Source organism: Dermacentor andersoni, chromosome 2 (genome assembly GCF_023375885.2).
Source record: "Dermacentor andersoni chromosome 2, qqDerAnde1_hic_scaffold, whole genome shotgun sequence".
Lineage (NCBI taxonomy): Eukaryota > Metazoa > Arthropoda > Arachnida > Ixodida > Ixodidae > Dermacentor > Dermacentor andersoni.
The window spans coordinates 118,437,398-118,443,252 of record NC_092815.1 but is presented as its reverse complement, the minus strand read 5'-3'; the positions used below and the strand labels follow the sequence as shown (position 1 = coordinate 118,443,252).

Below are 5,855 nucleotides of genomic sequence, written 5' to 3'. Positions count from 1 at the left end.
AGCCGACGAAACGGAGAGAGAAAGCCGCAAGCCGCTCTAAAGCTGCTGATCGTTCAGTCTTGCCAGGTGCGATGCGAGAGTCCTCATGCTACGATTGTGTCGCAATGTCAAAAGATGAAGAAACATTTTCAGAAAAATAAATTATTAGAATGCACTAATATTGTGCGTATACATGCCGATAAAATTTTACTGAAAATGTAAAAAAAAAGTTTGTGAGTGCTTGTTTTATTTTTCGCGACCTATCAACTTTTTGTGGTTTTTGTTCTGTTTTTCGATCAGTTCCGCCAGGCAGGCGTAACAAGATGGTGGGGATGTTATGCGAGTGATGCTCAGTGTACGGAGTTTGTTATGATTGTGATCCGAGCCGCGTGTTAGGATTCTCGTGCAAGGTAAGCATCTTCACTCTGTTTCTATATCTTCAACTGTAGCGCAGGTAATGGCGTTCAGCTCGAGATGCTGCCTATTAAATGCTTATTGTGACGAAATATTGCCAGCTTCCTATCCTACTAAGCCTAACGTTTTGTACCAATTTCCATCTCTCTGGCCTTATTAAACTTTTCGACGATCGCGTTGTTGGCAGAACGACGTGCATATCAACCTGATCCCGCCTAGTGGCGTCGTATATGGTGCAACAGTTTGATCTTTCATGTGTGCGCGCTCGCTTTCGTACGACACGGGCTTGTCAGAAGTAGAAAGCGCTTCCATCCTACTTCGCCGGACCTAAGGTAGGTAGCTGCCGAAATTCCGACAGTTTTGATTAACGTGAACGCCCCTGTGCGCATTTTACAGACACCGATATAACTATTCATCTCGCTTCTGGTTGCTTCCTATAATACTTCAACGTCGATAATGTGTGCTTCTCCATGCGAGATGTCATCCACACATGTTCACTTGACATAATTCCATCGGACTTGCAAGCGCGAATGTTTGATAGCTGCGGAAATAACTGGCGATCAGAGCTCTTGACGAGTGAATACTATTGCTTTCCGTTTTGTATCAATTTAGCTAATTTTGTGACTACGCCTTAATGAAAAATGATGCGTAGTAAACCTCTTCAGAGAAAACAAAAGTTTCCACATTAGCTGTTTCCACGTCGTACTCTTTACTCTTTTTCTGCCTGTAAACACCCAGTGTAAACTTATTCACGATGATTAGGTGCTGGGGAAGCGCTAGACGCTGTCTGCACAATAATTCGACCCTAACGATTGCGTTGCGAAAGGGGCGAAGCTAGTGAGGTTAGTCATCCGGGCTCCGGCTTTCCGAGATCTGTGTCACGACCGGGCTAGCCCGTATTGGTATCGGATACACATGGTCTTGCGTAACTACTGCTTTGTACTTGCCTAGTTCGTGCAGAGCAACAATGCGTTAGCGGTGGTTTGTAGTCGAAGCAATCAGGCGCTGTATGCCCATTTGTCTACACGCCCCGTCTTTGATACAGCCGCTGATAATTTTTTTCACAACTTCGATCGCGCGTGCTTTCGCGCTCGTCATCAACTTCTCTGTCTCTCTCTCTGCCGCCGCCTCTTTCTTTTTCCTTTCTTTATTAGCATTTTGCGTATTTAATGTGGTGAAATAAAAAAAAAAAGGAAGACAGCCGCCGTACCAGAGCCCTTTGATGCTTTGCCATGACGTTGCGGTGCTGCGCTCGGGGCTCGATTCCCGCCGTGGCGGCCGCATTTCGACGGGGGCGAAAGGCACAAACATGTTCGTGTACTTAGCTTCATTCTGCCTTTAGGTTCACGTTAAAAAGCTCCAGGTGGTCAAAATTAATACGGTGTCCCCCACTAGGACGTGCCTCATAGTCATACCGTGGTTTTGTCACGTAAAAGCCCAAGAATTTAAGTTTCGTCATATTGTCGGCGGTCGCGCGTTAATGCTCGGATCGTTAATGCTCGGATCGCGATCTCGCCTGAGTACCGGATGCGAACATGAGACCCAAGTTGGAGAGGTTTCGAGAGCTGAATTGTGTTTGCTTCCGGTGTCGCCAGTATTTTCCTTTCGCTCTGTCGTTCAAGCGCACGCGCACGTTTGAACCGGGTATCTTGCTGTGGCATCAAATTCGGAGCGGAGCTCGCGGCCAATACGTGTTATGTAACGCGTCCTGCCAGCTGGCCACGTGTCGTCGACGCCGGATTGCTGAACCAGAGCGCTCGTTGCCGCAACTGCTTGAGCGCAGTGCACGTTCGGTCCCACTTTCCTGCAAATGCCGCGCACACGAGAGTTGGCGTTCGCGAAGCTTCCTGGGCGCAGTCAGTCGACGACGGTGTGTTGCCGAAATTTCCGCCCGTCCCCTCCGCATCGTAAAGCTTTTGTGACAGTCGCTAGACCTTGACGGCCGCTTTTATATTGGGGCCTTTCTTTTTTTCATACCGTTTCTTCCGCGTGTTTGCGCGGTCACGGTCGTCGTCGTTCTCCCCGTGTTTACACGTCGCCTTTACGCTCCCTGTGTGGCCTGAAAGGAAGAGCTCACTGTCTCGTATTTGTCGCACGATCCGCCGCGTTGTGCCGGAGCTGCCTCTACCTCCGGTTTCCTTCTTTGCTTTGTGTCGTTTGGAACCCTCTTGCTTAACTCGCGCTAAGGGTGCTGCCGCACAATCGGCGCCCCGTCCTCTCAAGTTACGCCTTTTCAACGTCGGGAAGTGGGGAGGGCAGAGAGAGAGAGAGAAGCACTGCTTCGCGTGTGTAAGACGATCCGCTCGGCTTGAGCCCCGGGAGCGCGCAGCAGCCTCTTTTTACTTCCTGTGTCGTCTCCCCTTTCTCTTCGAGAGACAAGACCCGTGAAGGTCACAGTGCTTGAACGATGGGACTGTCTGCAGTCGTTGCAGTGCTTCCTTGCAACTATGCGTATGCTTCCTCTTGACCCTGTGCGAAATCACATAGGAGAGGACGGGGGCCGATATACGTCGCAGTACGAGATAGGCGCGTGCTTTGTTTGCGTTTACCCACCGGCCGATCGCTCGCTCTCAAGTAAGCTTCACCGTGCGCACCACGACGTGCCCTGGGAGCTGTTTGTTCGCCTTGCGTCGTGTTGAACAATGCTGGGGCGCACCGTTTTCCAGTGTGCTGTCGGCGCCCCGTAATCTACGACCGTGATGAACAGCTTGCGTAGTTGGTAAGTTAGATTCCGGAGTGCTGACGCCTAGCTCAAGGCGATTACCTTTTTTTATAATAGTATGGGTGCATTATTGTCCCGTAATACCTGCTGTTACTGACATATGCGCTAGTTGTATTATTACCGCAAGTAACTATCTCAGCCGCTTTGGCAAATCCTGTGACATTTAACGAGCACTGCCGATACAGCGAAGATTCTCGAATGCATGCTAAAACACAACTGTTGAGAGCGCATTTGGCTTCAGTGTAACCCACCGTGGTTGCTTAGTGGCTTTGGCGTCGCGCTGCTAATAAGCACAAGGTCGCGGGTTCAAATCCCGGCTGCTGCGGCCGCATTTCGATGAGAGCAAAATGCAAAAAACGCGCATATATCGTGCATTTGGGTGTACGTTAGAGAACTCCAAGTGGTCAAAATTAATCCGGAGTCCCGCAATACGGCGTGCCTCATAATCAGATCGTTGTTTTGCGAAGTAACAGAATTCATTCATTCATTCATCACTGTATTGCCGTGGCCGTCAGCTTGTACTGTTTTCACCTGTGAAGTAGATCTACATTATCTTCATAACATACGCTCAAGTGTATTATGCTGTTAGACCTGTTTGGCGCCGCAATCCGTAATCAAGTAAAAGGCTTGCAGAAATAAGCGCCTTTCTTTTTTTTTTTTCCTTGGAAGTTAACGTAATTTTTTCGGAGCAACGCATTTGATCCCATGCTGCCTCCCTACGAGCGACAACGTGCAGCTTTCGGAATGTATGGTTTCTGTACGCATGGCCTGGTGCACATTACCTCGTGAGGTCTAAACTCCCATTTAACAAAGAAAAAAAAACCCTAAGCACTTCTTATAGGTTGTAAATGCGAAAGCATTAATGTCCAATTGAACGCCGCTGAGCGGTCCTCCGCCCTGGACTGAGGGCCCGAAAACTTGCCTGCCTTTCCTACAATAAACGAGAAGAGAGGGGGTTAACCGAGGGTCCCGATTTTTATTAGTCATATCATGAGAAGCCAACAAACACTGACACCAAGGACAACATAGGGGAAATTACTTGTATTTAATAAATGAAATAAGGAAACGATAAATTAATGGAAATTAAAGTGGATGAAAAAACAGCTTGCCGCAGGTGGGAACCGAACCCACAACCTTCGCATTTCGCGTGCGATGCTCTACCAATTGAGCTACCGCGGCGCTGTTTCCCCATCCACTTTCTTGGGTATTTATGTGTCCTAGTAGAACCCTGGGAGTGTTAGCCAGCGCGATGGGGAAACAGCGCCGCGGTAGCTCAATTGGTAGAGCATCGCACGCGAAATGCGAAGGTTGTGGGTTCGGTTCCCACCTGCGGCAAGCTGTTTTTTCATCCACTTTAATTTCCATTAATTTATCGTTTCCTTATTTCATTTATTAAATACAAGTAATTTCCCCTATGTTGTCCTTGGTGTCAGTGTTTGTTGGCTTCTCATGATATTTCCTACAATAAGTGTTTTCTCTATCTCTCTCGCGGCGAAACGAGTGTGTTGAAACGCGTTGAGTTAGAACGCAGGGGAGAGAGCGTACGCGGACAATGAACGCACGGGTAACGCAGGCTTCCGTGAACGATGGTGATTTGGCGCAACGTTGTTTGGCGTCGCGGCGATGCCCTCTCTCCTCACGCAACACCTGGCACGCTATCGCGGCAGCAGGCGTTCCCTTTCGCCCACTCGGCTCCGTCGAGGCTCGTTCGTGAGGTGGCGTCGCAGCCAATGGGAATTTAGGTGCCGTTTCGCTGCTACAGATGCCGGCTCTTTCTCTCAATGAGCCATTTGACGCGTTCGCATCAACAATCGCAATAAAAGCGCGCTTTGATCTATATACTTGATTTCTGTTGGTGGCATGTTGTTGCGCTGCTCATGCCTATACGGACGATTCTGAAAGGTCCTCGGGAACCCGAGTCGTATTGCTTCCGAGGTATAGATGCTAACAGAGCAGGCACGGGACGCTTCAACGTTATCGCGCCTTCGCTTTCTTTAAAAAAAAAGCGCCAACCACATGAAATGTATTTCTGGCGTTTGCGCGGCCATTTCGTGCTGTAATTCTAGTCAGAACGCGCAGCGAAATTTCCGCTGGTACGCATTCTGGCCGTGATACGCATCGCGCGGAGTTAAGCGCAGACGCCGGGCGATGCCACGCTGAAAATGTGCTTGAAATGTGTTCCATGCGGTCGACTCGGCTGTAGCTCTTTCGCTTTGTAGCACAGACAGGGTAGGGTGCCTGGACTTGTGGACGATGTCGCCGATCGTTCCCAGGGCGCGGTTGCCTGTGACGCCTATACCGTCGCGTTCTATATTCGTTTCTTGTGGCATCTTCGACGTGGTGTATTTCAAGTACGACCCATGACGCTTGCGAAAGCCGCGGCACGGAGACGCTTGATGTCGAGTGCTTCGTCGTGCGTGTAATTTAGCAATGTTTGGAAGAAGTCACGCGCCGCATAGGCTCACAGACGCGTCGCCTTTTGAGGTGTGTTGGGCCACCTTTTCCTTTGCACGGTATGCCTTCATCTGCGGCAGTGCAGCACTACCCATACCTGAAGCCAAAGTGGAGAGCCCTGTGTATAGCATTCCTATTAATAAGAGTGCTTATAGTCACGCCCAGTATTCTGTCGTACTAAATTGAATCGAACAAAATTTCACATGAGGTGTGCTTTACTACTAAAACGTAATCGCGCAATAATAATAATAAAAAAGAACCTCGGCTAACAAGAGCGTCAGCACTG

At 49.2% G+C, this 5,855-nt stretch overlaps 1 protein-coding gene across 2 annotated transcripts in view; it reads left to right on the top strand.

The window, feature by feature from the left end:
- Positions 1 to 293: 293 nt before the first annotated feature.
- Positions 294 to 5,855, top strand: part of LOC126541316 (E3 ubiquitin-protein ligase HECW2-like) — an 80,814-nt gene continuing 75,252 nt past the window's right edge. For both annotated transcript variants that reach the window (XM_050188049.3, XM_050188048.3), the window contains exon 1: positions 294 to 389. The gene's annotated coding sequence lies outside the window, so the exon portion shown is untranslated. The remainder of the gene's footprint in view (positions 390 to 5,855) is intronic.